The 15,211-nt window shown below is 43.0% G+C and overlaps 1 pseudogene; it reads right to left on the bottom strand.

The window, feature by feature from the left end:
• Nucleotides 1-6,720: 6,720 nt before the first annotated feature.
• LOC140221352 (uncharacterized) lies at nt 6,721-9,605 on the bottom strand (annotated as a pseudogene).
• Between the last annotated feature and the right edge of the window lie 5,606 nt (nt 9,606-15,211).

The following is a 15,211-nucleotide window of genomic DNA, read 5'->3' as shown; positions in this document are numbered from 1 at the left end:
TTATTGTTTACTTTGATGATATCTTGATTTACAACAAGTTTGTTATAAAATGTGTGCTTGCTGTTTTGAGGAGGAATGCTTATATGCTAACCTTGCCAAGTGCACCTTTTGCACCGACAAGGTAGTCTTTCTTGGCTTTGTTATTTCACCTCAAGGCGTGGAGATTGTTGAAGAAAAGATTAAAGTTGTTCATGAATGGTTGTTTCCACAAAATGTGAGCCAAGTGCGAAGCTTCCTTGGACTTGCCGGCTTCTACTATCAGTTTGTTAAAGATTTCAGTACCATTACTGCCCCAATTAAAGAGTTGACAAAGATAGAAGTAACATTCCATTGGGGTGCAGCACAAGAAAAGGCTTTTGAAAAGAGCTAAAAAAAAAGTTGACAACAGCCCCACTCCTTGCACTTCCAGATTTCTGTAAGACCTTTGAAATTGAATGTGATGCAAGTGGTGTAGGGATTGGAGGCGTGCTCATGCAAGAAGGAAGGACTATTTCATACTTCAGTAAAAAGCTAAGTGATCCAACTCCCAATTATTCAGTTTATGACACAGAACTTTATGCTCTTGTGCGGAGTTTGGAAACTTGCCAACACTATCTTTTGTCTAACGAATTTGTGCTACATTCAGACCATGAATCCTTGAAACATCTTAAAGGACAACAAAAACTGAACAAAAGACATGCTAAATGGAGTGAATTCATTGAATCTTTTCCTTACATTATCAAGTACAAGAAAGGGAAGGAAAATGTTGTTGTTGATGCTTTGTCTCGATGCCATGCTTTGCTTTCTCAACTTGATGCTAAAATTCTTGGTTTGGAAAGTGTCAAAGATCTATATGCTATTGATTTATATTTTGCTTAACTGTTTTCAAAATGTTGTGATGGGAAGGGCTAGGAAATATTCCATTTGCATGAAGGATTTCTGTTTCGAGCTAACAAACTTTGCATTCCAGAATGTTCTATTCATTCTTTGCTTTTGCAGGAAGCTCATGCCAGAGGACTGATGAGCCACTTTAATGCTAAGAAAATAGAACAAGTGCTAGTTGATCACTTCTTTTGGCTTAAGATGAGAAGGGATGTGGAGAGATATGTCTATGCTGCGTAACCTGCCACAAAGCTAAGTCATGCTTGAACCAACATGGTTTATACACTCCTTTGCCTATTCATAGTGTACCATGGGAAGATATTTCTATGGACTTTGTTCTTGGTTTACCTCGAACAAAGAGGGGGAGGGATTCAATCTTTGTTGTGGTTGATCATTTTAGCAAAATGGCTCATTTTATTCCCTGTCATAAGAGCGATGATGCTTCACACATTGCTGAATTGTTTTTAGGGAAACTGTGCATTTACAAGGTGTGCCACGGACCAATGTGTCTGATCATGACACAAAGTTTTTGAGCTACTTTTCGAAGACATTGTGGGGAAAACTTGGGACAAGATTTCTGTTCTCCACAACATGTCATCCGCAAACAAATGGACAAACAGAAGTTGTGCATTGCACCTTGTCAACATTGATGTGGGCTATACTGAAGAAGAACTTGAAGCTTTGGGAAGAAAGCTTGCCTCATGTAGAATTTGCATACAATAGAGTGGTACACTCAACAACAAAATTTTGTCCATTTGAGATTGTATATGGCTTCAAACATGTTGCTCCCATCAATCTTATGCCTTTGCCTATACAACTTCATGATCGAGCATAAGCCAACATTGAGCAGATGACCAAGATGTACGAGCAGCGTGCCAACAAGGGTCGCAAGATGTTGTTTGAACAAGGAGACTTGGTCTGGGTGCACCTACGCAAGGATTGCTTCCCCAACCAACGCAAGAGCAAGTTGTAGCCTTGCTCTGATGGACCATTTAAAGTGCTTCAAAAGATCAATGACAATACCTATGAAATTGATCTTCCATGTACATATGGTGTTAGTACAAGTTTCAACATCGCCAATATTTCTCCGTTCTTTGGATTGGAAGAGTTGAAGACGACTCCTTTTCAAGCGGGGGCGGATGATGTGGACATCCCACCGGTTACATAAAACCACACATCGGGTACACAAGCTCATGTGTATGAAGGACCAATTACGCGTAGCCGTGCTAAGAAACTCCAACAAGAGGTCCATGCTTTCCTTGCTGAAATTAACTTCAACATACGTGAGAATTTTATACTACGTAAATCATTTACATTGGTTGTGATTAGGTATACACATGAAGAGGATGGTACTGCACTACCTAGATATGAAACACAACAATCAAATCAAGCCACAAGAAACGGACCAGCAAGGAACATTTGGATACGAGAGGACCAACCTAATGAAGCCAAACGTCCAGATTGTTCTTATTTTGATCTGTTCGGACCTGCATAATGAATCCATCATAACTCTTGATTCCTTATAGCTATGGAGGTGAATGACTACTTGATGGAACGAGCTTGAAGTCTAGTTTCCAATACAATAAACTGCATATCCATTGGACTTCCCAATAAGGAGTTATGACTAATTTAGTGAACATTGCACAGAAGCTGAGAAGACGTGCGGGATTCAAAGGTCACCTCGTGAATGCTTCACCACTTGACCTTCCACCTTCCAACGTGGAGAGTTCAGTTCATACCTATCTAGGAGGGTTGTTCCTAGTATAAATAACCCTTATGTACTACTAGAAAAATAAGTTGATTTTTGATGATTAGATCACCTCATATTGTTTTGCAGCCAAGTTGTTGAGTGCCTTGCACACCCTTGTTCTTCCCTATTCTTCAAGGACTTGTGAAGAACATCTCTCTGAGGTCTCCTAATTCGTATTCTATGGCTTCTAGTTAGGCTGCACCATTTTGTGTGGATTAGTCCCAGATTGTAGTTTTGCGGTCGTTCGGTGATCGAGTCGAAGTCTTCAAGGTTTTAGTGCTTCTCACCCCATCGCTTGGTTGCATCCACCCCTGATCGTGGTTTTGTGCTCATTCGGAGATCGAGTCGGAGTTCTCTTCGGTGCCTCTCTCCCCGTCACTTGGTTGCATCCAACCTTTGTCGGGTATAAAGCTACTTACCCATTGCTTGCAACAAATTATCTTTGTTACAAGACCTACTACCGTGAAGATCAGGCCATTCCAAGGACCTTTTTTGTAACGGTCCCTATCATCATCCAAGGTTTATCAATCCATGTATCAGCAACGAACTGACTAGGGTTTTCCATCTAACCTAACGGAGCAATCCTAACATGAAGCATCAATTGCATATAAAGGCAAACTTGTTGTAAAGATCAACGGCATGAATAACTGTAGATTACATCCACAGATATATATGATATAACACCACCATGGGTAGTAAGAACCTATCATCTTCTAGTTGTAGTTTTAGCCAACGAACAAGCACATCATGCATCTCATCCAAAGCAATCTTTAAACTACTACCTCCAGTCAACCTCCCGAAGGGAGGAGCAAGTGCTCATTCCCGTGTTAGCTGCCGGTGTTGCGCCTCCAATGGTCGCGGGGTATAGTAGAGCTAAGGTTTTAGGGAGTTGAACGGAGGAGCAAGTGCGCCTCAACGTAGGGATATTAAAGCACTGGGGTAGTCAAGGAAGGGGGAGGAGAAGTCCTCGGCCCACCATCGCAGCGTCGCTGCTGCTCATCGGCCGCACGCTTTGAGGTAGAAGAAGGCGAAGGGTTGATCTGTGAGAAGAAAGAAGTTCTAGGGGGTTTTCAAGAAAAGTCAAGGATTTATGTGTTAGGTGGGCTTTGTTCCAGGAGGTTAAGCACAAGATCAAGGGCGCTGGTTGTGAAAGTAAATGTAGATCTGTTAGGAAAGAAAGTTTCTAGGGCCCGGGGTAAAACTAGTTTTTATTTTCTATTAAAATCAGCTAAGAAATTTAGAAATGCGTATAAAATTGTATAAAAACAAGAAAAATACAAAATAATATTTGTTAGTGATAAGAACCCGCTAGGGTTGATTCCCGATCTTTCAATAAGAGGCGTGGGATAACTCGATTGGTGGATGGAGACGACGTTCATGGCCCGACTACAGCCTTCCAAGCTGCGCCTTAGTAACCGATATACCACCTCCAATGGCTACCACAATCTTGTGGAGCGCGTCACCCGGCCACTAGGGCACTCGTCCTGCAAGCAATCGAAGAACTAGCAAGAACAAGTATAACAAGTACTGAATTTACTAGATGAAGATGAAGGTTTCCAACTCAATCTCAATAAGGTGGGGTTCCAAAGACAGCAAGACGGGCGGCTGATCCAACACGCGCGCTTACAGACAAGTAGCGAGAGCTAAACTTGATCTAAACAAAACCCAATCTGTTTGTGGTGGCTCTAATTCTTATTAATTCCTAGGAGGACGACCAGGAGGGTGTTGGGGTCGTGCTCCAACCCTAGGACATGTCCCTAATGGACCCAACTTCATACACGGCCCATTGGGCCAAAATAAGGTGACGCAGCACCAGAAAACCTATAGGTAGTAAATTGGTCATTGCGACTGCCTCAGACCAGATATAGACTTGAGTCCATATCCATATGAAAATAGACTTCATAACAAATCCATGAAGTACTTGAACGCCCCAATCCGTGTCCGTATGCGACCGTGGTGACCATCACAAGTTGGTATTGTCATGGAGTCCGAATCCAGCCTGCGCGAGTCCGTTTCCCTTTCGGTCTTCTCCATGGTTCCTAATTAAAACAAGAGTGTACACATCTCTATGGTCTAAATAGGATGGACAGAAACTCAAGAATGAACTTACTTGATGATTAAGTTGAGAAGCACGGGCGCGAGTTATAGGACTAGAAACTGGTACTTTTGTAGGTGTGGATGTATCGTTGGTGTTGATGTCCTCATCATCCTCCCCTTCTTGCATTTGATTCGTCCTCGACTCAAGCTCGTCTTCTTCTCCCAAATATGGCTTCAAATCTGTAATGTTAAATGTGGGACTAACCCCAAAATTGGCAGGCAGATCGAGCTTATATGCATTATCATTAACTTTCTCCAACACTTTAAAGGGTCCATCAGCCCGAGGCATCAATTTAGACTTTCGCAATTCAGGAAACCTATCCTTTCTCAAGTGCAACCAAACTAAGTCGCCAGGTTCAAATATTAGTTCCTTTCTACCTTTATCACTGGCAAACTTATATTTAGCATTCATACGCTCTATGTTTTCTTTAGTTGTTTCATGCAGTTTTAACATCAATTCAGCACGCTGAGTAGCATCAAAATTTAATTTTTCAGAAGATGGCAAAGGCATCAAATCAATAGGAGCACGAGGCAAGAAACCATATACAATCTGAAATGGGCACATCTTTGTAGTAGAATGCAGCGAACGATTATAACAAAATTCAATATGAGGCAAACAATCTTCCCACATCTTAATGTTCTTCTTTAAAACAGCCCGTAACATAGTAGACAAAGTTCTATTGACAACTTTAGTTTGACCATCAGTTTGGGGATGACATGTAGTAGAAAATAAAAGCTTAGTTTCTAGTTTTCCCATAAAGTCTTCCAAAAATGACTAAGAAATTTAGCATCACGATTAGAAACAATTGTGTTGGGCACACCATGAAAACGAACAATTTCTCGAAAGAACAAATCAGCAATATGGGTAGCATCATCAGTTTTATGACATGGTATGAAATGTGCCATTTTAGAAAATTTATCAACAACCACAAACACACTATCACAACCCTTCCTAGTCCTTGGCAAACCCAACACAAAATCCATAGAAATATCTTCCCAAGGAGCACTAGGAACAGGTCGAGGCAAATACAAACCATGTGGATTTAATCGTGACTTAGCCTTTTGGCATGTCGTGCAACGAGTAACAAACCTCTCCACATCTCTTCTCATCTTTGGCCAAAAGAAATGACCAGCAAGGACGTCCTCCGTTTTCTTCACTCCAAAATGCCCCATTAAGCCACCTCCATGCGCTTCCTGCAGCAATAACAAACGAACGGAGCTAGCTGGAATGCATAGCTTGTTAGCTCTAAACACAAACCCATCACTAAGTATGAATTTGTTCCATCCTTTTCCATCTTTGCAATGCAGCAACATATCTTTAAAATTAGCATCATTAACATATTGGTCTTTAATTGTTCTAATCCAAAGATTTTGTAATCAAGTTGATTCAGCAAAGTATATCTCCTAGACAAAGCATCAGCAATAACATTCTCTTTCCCTTTCTTGTGCTTAATAACATAAGGGAAAGATTCAATAAATTCAACCCACTTAGCATGTCTACGGTTCAGATGTCCTTGACTACGAATATGTTTCAAAGATTCATGATCAGAATGAATAACAAATTCTTTGGGCCACAAGTAATACTGCCATGTTTCTGATGTGCAAACAAGAGCATACAATTCCTTATCATAAGTAGAATAATTCAGAACTGGCCCACTCAATTTTTCACTAAAATATGCAACAGGTTTGCCTTCTTGTAACAAAACACCACCCAATCCAATTCCACTAGCATCACATTCAAGCTCAAAAGTCTTATTAAAATCAGGAAGTTGGAGGAGGGGTGCATGTGTCAACTTATCTTTCAACATGTTGAAGGAGTTTTCTTGTACTTTGCCCCAACTAAAAGGCACTCCCTTCTTCGTAAGCTCATTCAATGGTGCAACAATGGTGCTGAAGTCCTTCACAAAATGGCGATAGAAACCAGCAAGTCCTAGGAAACTTTGCACTTGTGTGATAGTCTTTGGTACAGGCCATCCCTGTATAGCTTCCACCTTAGCTTGATCAACCTCAATTCCCTGTGGAGTCACAACATAACCAAGAAAAGACACTCGATCGGTGCAAAAGGTGCACTTATCAAGGTTACCAAATAAACGCGCATCTTGTAAAGCATTAAAAACAGCACGTAAGTGATAAAGGTGGTCATCTATAGATTTGCTATAAATTAATATATCATCAAAATAGACCACAACAAATTTTCCAATGAAAGCACGAAGAACCTCATTCATTAATCTCATGAAAGTACTAGGTGCATTAGTTAACCCAAAAGGCATGACTAACCACTCATATAAACCAAATTTAGTTTTAAAAGCAGTTTTCCATTCATCTCCTAATTTCATACGAATCTGGTGGTACCCACTACGCAAATTAACTTTGGAAAACAAAACAGCACCACTAAGTTCATCAAGCATGTCATCCAATCGTGGAATAGGGTGTCCATATCGAATGGTGATATTATTGATAGCTCTACAGTCAACACACATATGCCATGTTCCATCTTTCTTAGGCACTAAAATAACCGGAACAGCACAAGGACTAAGAGACTCACGCACATAACCTTTGTCGAGTAGTTCTTGCACTTGTCGCTGAATTTCTTTCGTTTCTTCTGGATTTGTCCTGTATGGCGCACGGTTTGGCAAAGATGCACCAGGAATAAGATCAATTTGGTGCTCAATCCCTCGTATCAGTGGCAGCCCCGCTGGGATCTCACTTGAAAACACATCAGCATACTCCTGCAAAATGTTAGCAACAACAGGAGGCAAAGAATGCTGCATGTCGTGAACCGAAATCAAAGCATCCTTGCATACCAAAGCATAGGCAACAGAAGTGGAAGCAACCAATTCATTAATATCAGATTTAGTAGCAAGCAAGCAATGTCCTTTCAATCTTATCTCATCTTTCTTACTACTAACAGATTTGACATTTTTTTTGCTCCCGGTTTTAGTTTTCTTAGCTTTAGCAATATCATCACGCACAATAGCTTCAGGAGACATAGGAAGCAAAATAATTTTCTTATCATGGTGTATGAGAGAATACTGATTTGATCTACCATGATGCATACAATCCGTATCAAATTGCCATGGTCTACCTAGTAGAATATGACAAGCTTCCATAGGCACAACATCACATTCAACAACGTCATGATATGATCCAATAGCAAAATTAATTCGCACCAGTCTCGTTACCTTAACCTTACCACTATTGTTGAGCCATCGAATATGATATGGATGTGGGTGCGGTTTGGTTGTAAGTGCAAGCTTCTCCACCATATCGCTGCTAGCCAAGTTGTTGCAGCTACCTCCATCAATTATCAAACGGCACGAACGCTCTTTAATGACACACTTTGTTTGGAACAGTGTATGGTGCTGATTTTGCTCCGCCTTCTCTATTTGTGCGCTAAGCACAAGCTGCACAATGAGGCTCTCATAATGATCTGCATCCTTTGCACCAATCTCTTCTTCTGGTTGTTTCTCACTACCTGCATGGTCAACAGCAAGCAAACTAAGTGTATCTTCATCAAAATCACTAGCGGAGGAATACCCACCATCTTCTTTGACCACCAAAACACGCTTGCTAGGACAGTCACGCTGCACGTGTCCAAAGCCCTTGCATCGATGGCACTAAACATCTCTTGTTCTACCCGTGGATGCAACCGAAGTGGTACTAGTGGCTGGTTTCTGGGCAGTCTTGGTTGCTGAATTTGTGGGAGGAGCACGTTGCTTGTCGCTGGACAGAGATGGTGGTGCCGGCCGACTCGGAGAGTGAGCGGGTGGAGGTGCACGTCCGGTCAAAGAAATAGTCGTGCGCGGCTACCATAATGTAGATTTTCCTGCAGAAATATTAGTCTTGATACTAGCACGTCGTCCCTGCACTTCCCTTTCAGCTTTACAAGCAAGATGAAACAAATGGGTTACGTTAGTATAATCTTTATAAGCAAGGATGTCCTGAATTTCACGGTTTAAACCACCCAAAAATCTAGCCATAGCAGGTTCCTCACCCTCCTCTAAGTTACAACGCAGCATACCCATTTGTAACTCCTGATAATATTCTTCTACACTTTTAGCACCCTGTCTCAATTGTTGCAACCTATTTAAAAGATCACGTGCATAGTAAGAAGGAACAAATCTAGCTCGCATGACCCGTTTCAAAGCATCCCATGTTTGTGGCATGTTATTAGGATTTTTCTTGCCATGTTCTATCCACCAAACAGAAGCAAAATTAGTGAACTCACTAGTAGCAGCCCTAACACGTGCATTTTCAGGAAACTCATGACATGCAAACTTTGGATCAACAGCAATTTTCCAAGTAATATACGCATCAGGATCATATTTACCATCAAAAGGAGGCATCTTAAATTTTATCTTACTGAAAGCATCATCATTATTATGTACCTCGCGTCATCTTGTTCAGTATCAGCATCCCAATTGTCCTCGACACGCTCATCCTTGTTGTTATCTCCATCATGTCCATTAGTGGTTTTGGCGTGCATCTCATCAAAGCGCCTCAAAATAGCAGCAAGGCTTTTGTCAATACGAGCGACTGACGTCTCCAGCCCTGTAAGCTTGGTGTTGGTGGCAAGCTGCGTGGTCTCCAACTGCCCAATCTTCTCATTCATCACCTGCAAATCATCATCGAGCCCCTCGACGTGCCCCTTCACTAGCTTTTCAAAATGTTGTATGATGCCCTTGGTGCGGGGAGAATGTGGCATATTCTGACTATCCTCTGATCCTGTCATGGTTAGACAAATAAAGGCAACAAGAAAACAGGTGAAGAAATAAAAATCCTACAGCTATTAGGATGTAGCTACTGCAAGGCGCTCACCCTCAACCCGTTACACAAGCTCTTACCAATTCTTACCTTGCTCAACAAGGAGGACGGCTACCAACAAGTCTGCAACCGTGGAATGAAGTGTATCGGTGCCGCAACAACAGGACCTGTCAAGCTGTAGTCGAAATATATGGAGCTATAGGTGGGCTGAAGCAAGGAAGTTCTAGAACCATGTTAGTTGCAAGCAAATTGAACAAACGCCAACGACGTTATTGTGCTAGTCCTAGGCTAGTACGTGCTAGAGACGCGAGCCTGGACACAAACGAAATCACTAAGCTGCAGCAAGGAAGGAGAGGAAAAAAACAACAAAAGAAAAACCCTTCTCTTCTTCTTTATCGTTCTTTTCTTTCTTCCTTTCTTTTTGTCTTTCTTTTCTTTTCTTTTCTTTTCTTTTTTTTTCAAGTAGCACAAAACTAAAATTTTGCAACAAGAAATAACAAGCTACTTACAGCAATTAAATGCTTCCTTGGGAAGGGTGGTTCAGTAGCAAAGTCAAACAAGTGGCTGTTTTGCAAAACCAGCAGATGCAAAAATCTCAAGGGTGATTGCGAAGCGCTCAGACTGAATTTGGGAGCAAGGATAGATCCGTTGGAAAGAGGATAAGTTCAGATTTCCAGATTGTATTCAAACTCCCTATTCGAACTCCTGATAATGGAAATATGGTGCTTTTCTTTTCAGGATAAAAGAGGACTCCGAATCAAATTCTGATTTGAACTTGTGGGATTTTCTTTTTGGAGATGGAAGTATGGACGTGGATGAAACCTCCAAGGATGTGGTTTGGTTAATAGTGGTAAACAAAACAAAGGAATTTGGAAAATCCAATCTGATTTGTGGAGAGAAACAAAAAAAAACTCAAATCTGTGATAGTGACACAAACGTGATAAGAACTCGAAACTCTAAACGACTAGACGCTAAGACCAGTAACTTGACACGACGATGCAACCATTAATTCAATAAGCCCTAACTAAGCAGTAATAGTAAAAGGCTCAAAGGGTTTTTTGGGATTATGGAGAACTAAGCTACTAATTTTTTTAGCCTTTTCTAGACTATAGGAAATTAAAAACAGCAAAGAACTAGAAGACCCGCTAGGGTTAATTCCCGATCTTTCGATTAGAGGCGTAGGATAACTCGATTGGTGGATGGAAACGACGTTCACGGCCCGACTATAGCCTTCCAAGCTGCGCCTTAGCAACCGATACACCACCTCCAATGGCTGCCGCGATCTTGTGGAGCGCGTCACCCGACCACTAGGGCACTCGTCCTGCAAGCAATCGAAGAACTAGCAAGAACAAGTATATAACAAGTACTGAATTTACTAGATGAAGATGAAGGTTTCCAACTCAATCTTAATAAGGTGGGGTTCCGAAGACAGCAAGATGGGCGGTTGATCCAACACGCGCGCTTACAGACAAGTAGCGAGAGCTAAACTTGATCTAAACAAAACCCAATCTGTTTGTGGCAGCTCTAATTCTTATTAATGCCTAGGAGGACGACCGGGAGGGTGTTGGGGTCGTGCTCCAACCCTAGGACATGTCCCTAATGGACCCAACTTCATACATGACCCATTGGACCAAAATAAGGTGACGCAGCACCAGAAAACCTATCGGTAGTAAATTGGTCATTGCAACCGCCTCAGACCAGATATAGACTTGAGTCCAGATCCATATGAAAATAGACTTCATAACAAATCCGTGAAGTACTTGAACATCCCAATCCGTGTCCGTATGCGACCGTGGTGACCATCACAAGTTGGTACTGTCATGGAGTCCGAATCCAACCTGCGCGAGTCCATTTCCCTTTCGGTCTTCTCCATGGTTCCTAATTAAAACAAGAGTGCACGTATCTCCATGGTCTAAATAGGATGGACAGGAACTCAAGAGTGAACTTACTTGATGATTAAGTTGACGAGCACGAGCGCGAGTTATAGGACCAGAAACTGGTACTTTTGTAGGTGTGGATGTATTGTTGGTGTTGATGTCCTCATCAGTTAGCTTGCTGGGAAGTCGAGTTTCATACAAAAATGACTTTGAGCATGTAACTATTGTAGATGCTCTAGGATGTAATTTGTGCTAACCATTGTTAAATGCTTAATAAATCATATACTGCTCCAAAACTAGTGAAACTAGTTTTGTTAGTTTCATGGTGTTATGCATGCTCTAGATCTGGAACTTGAATTCATGGATAATACAACTCTCATGCTGTTTTAAAATTGTTTCTTGTTTGCTAGCTGAATCTTGAGAAAAGCATCGGAAACATTAGGAAAGGATAAAAATGTGAAACCAATTTTGTTGGTCTTGCTATGAGTGGAGATACAAAAGACAAATACTTGTTGGAATCAAAAAGATGTTTCTGTTGCTAATTGAAATAAATAGCTCCAGCACCCTAAAAATTATGATAAATTCACAGTGCTATAAGCCTGTTCTGAAACCTGTAATATGAAGTTTGTAGCACCAGAAGGCATAAAAATAGGTAGGCTTTATTTTCTAAATTTGCAGTTTGGCAATGTTAGCTTTTTAATAAATTCTCTAGTGGTGAAATCATGTTGCAATTTTTGCAGCAACCTGACGATGTGATAAGCAAACTTCGGTAAAGATTTCTTGTCCAGAAGACGTAGCTAGAATTAGTTATGATTTATGTCATGGCAGATTACATGTCATATAACTCAAGTCAACATTGAAGTTTGCATACCTTCAAATATTTTACAACTTCTATACACCTCAAATTTGAACACAACCTCATGTTTGGCTTAACATAAGAAAATATAAAGTTACAATTAGCACTTGTTATGCAGAAATAATTTTATGTTATCTGTTATCTACTTGGATGGAAGAAAACAAGTCATATGAATAAGATACAAGAAATAGCGATTAACATAAAAATACTAATGAAAGAATGTGATTTTAGAAAAAAAAATAGGAAATAGAATTCTTAAATTTGTAGTTTTTATGAGAAAGAAATACCAATTATAAGTTTTAACTCCGGATTAAAAAGATAAATATTAAATATCCATGCATTGTCTTGGGCAGTGACGCTGCCACCTAGCCTTGTATTATTGGCACTGGTGCCCGCACACACGGATTTGGGATCTGTCGGCTTTGTGGTGAAGCTGCTCAACCATCCCGCTGCCAGCACGTGGTGGCTGGTAGCTGGCTCGGTGGTATTTGATTGGCTACACTTTAGGCCTCCTCCAATGGTATGAGCTAATACCTAGCTCTAAGCACTCTAGAAGATAACCCTTTCAATGATCTGGCTCTTAGCACATAGCTCATAATATGAATGATCCCACATGTCATCCCCACATAATCTTGAAGTATGTGCATGAGAATTCTTCCATTTTCATATGAAAGGCCTTTATTTTTAGATAGGGCTCGATTATAGGATTATGCGACCGCAAGAAACGCTTAATACAGACCTATGGTTGAAAAGATAAAACTATCGAGAGATTTAAATTATAAAAGAAAAGACAAGAGCTACATGCTGCATTTATTTTTGTTGTCTTGGTTAAGAGATAGCTCCTCTCTCTCCTCTTAAAATATGAGAAAATATCCTATAAGTAGCTCATATATCACCGTCGGAGGAAACCTTATGAGAAAACTTCACTAGCGTAGTGGTTCCTCCGTTGTTTGGTGTCCACCAGGTTGTGATGGTTTGAATCCGATACAGGTCGTCATTTCAGAAGCTCACATCGCTATTCCCAGCAACGAATAATCCACATACAGCAGAAATCCCTTGCTAACGTGCTGAGCAGCAGCAATTTCAGCCGTCAGCGTGCCTTTAATTCTTTAACCAAGTTTTTCTTCTGCGAGTTATCTCTTTCAATTGCGCATCCGATGCTGCAGGTCCGAAATGCTGGGCACGAGGGAGATGGAGTTGTTCCCTGCAAGTTTTGGAACCACTTGAACGACGTTGAGCGCCATAATTTGCTCAACGAAGTAGTACCTGTCGTCCCCGGTGCCTACAGGCTCCTTCAGTCTGATCGCGGCGACTGCGGAAGCAAGGCTATCCGCTACAGCTGACGAGTGTGCCTTGAAGGCGGACCGAGACGATGGCGAGGAAGAGATCGGGCTTCGGGAAGGCCGCATTGACGTCAGGACCATCCAGTACGGGGAAGACGCGGCTTGGATCGGGACGGCGTCGGTCGGAGGGAAAGAGCCGCATCGGTGGTTTGCAGCCTGCGGGTAGGGTAAAAGAGCCCAGCCACGGATTGGAGGAGCTAAGCGAGCCAGCGCAAAGGATATGGTTTCAGGAGATGTCACGTCCGATCCTCTCGCCGGACACGCGTCACCTATCAGGGTCAAGGCTGCACGAAGGGCACTCTACAGCCCTCCTGCACCGAATTTTTTTTTGCCATCATACTCCCTGTGAGGATTCGAGTATGGACTGCTTCCTAAATAAATATATGATTTCAATTTAAAATCACGAATAAAGCGTTTGTAGACTCAGATGATGAGCTTTACATATTAATGTGTTTGACATAAAAGCAGCAGGTTGTTTGCTTTCTCTCCTTTGCTTCCCCTACTTGTCAGCATAACGAACAAGTTCCCTTCATTTTGACTCAAAGTGTAACTAAATTGAACAAAAGGCAGGACAACGCAAAACACCTCACTGGCGCTACTCCACAACACCCTATTCACCGCCGGCCCTAAACCGTGCATCACCGTCGGTTTGGCCTCACTAGGACAGCAGCGCGCGCCACGAAGCGTGCTGACGCGCGCGGGTAGAACCAGGATTGCGGATCTATCTTGCCTTTAGTGACTGCCTGTTCATGACATTGGGCCTCCTCCCCGAGGTGGACCTGTGTCGAGCGCCACGCGAGCGCGCGGCGCGTCCTCTGCTTCAGCAACGTTGAGAGCGCACACCTGCGCCATCAGAAGCGCGGGCAGGCTCGTCGTCGTCCTCCTGTACTAGGTGTGCGCGGTCCTAGCAGCGCGGCTGCTTGCAGTCGCGAGCCTAGTGCCCGATTTTGCCGCAGTTTAGGCATTGATCCTTGCTGACGCTACCGCCGCAGCCACCCTTCTCCCTCGTCTTCCTACGTCCTCTTCCGCGTCCGCTACCACCGCCGCCACCCAAAACAGAGGACCCTTCCCTGTCATCCGCTCGCGCACACGCGCCGGCCATCGGCAGACGTGTGCGCCAGCACCTCCACGAAGTGGTCCTCGACCGCCTAAAGCCACCACGCGATGTCTTCAATCGTGAGCTCACTCGTTTCGAGCAGCGTCGCGATTTGGGCGAATCACGAGAGCACAAGCCGCAGGAACTTAGCGACGACCTCCTCGGTGATGGTGTCGCCCAGCGACCCCAACTGGCTCACCATCATCGTGAGCCGGTGTGCGAAGTCCTCGATGGCCTCGCCGTTGCGGAAGGTGATCACCTCGTACTCCCGGCGAAGCTGCTGCGCCTTGGCCTTGCGCACGCGATCGTTGTCGAGGCGCATCGTCTTGAGGCTGTCTCAAGCCTCCTTCGCCGTGTCCTAGGAGCCGAGCGGGATGGAGAACTCCGTTGGCACAGCCTTTAGGATGGCCTCCATGGCCATCTGGTCCTCCTGCCCGTCGTCCCTGCCGATGCTCACGGACTTCCAAAGGTCCTTGACCTTCATCATCACCTCCCGCTCAGCGTAGTTGGTGCGGGTGAGGATTGGGTACTGCACGCCGCCGATATCCCGTACCGTCTTCTTCACCA

Source organism: Setaria viridis, chromosome 9 (assembly GCF_005286985.2).
Source record: "Setaria viridis chromosome 9, Setaria_viridis_v4.0, whole genome shotgun sequence".
NCBI lineage: Eukaryota > Viridiplantae > Streptophyta > Magnoliopsida > Poales > Poaceae > Setaria > Setaria viridis.
The sequence above is the reverse complement of the archived record's forward strand: the minus strand, read 5'-3'. Positions and strand labels throughout refer to the sequence as shown.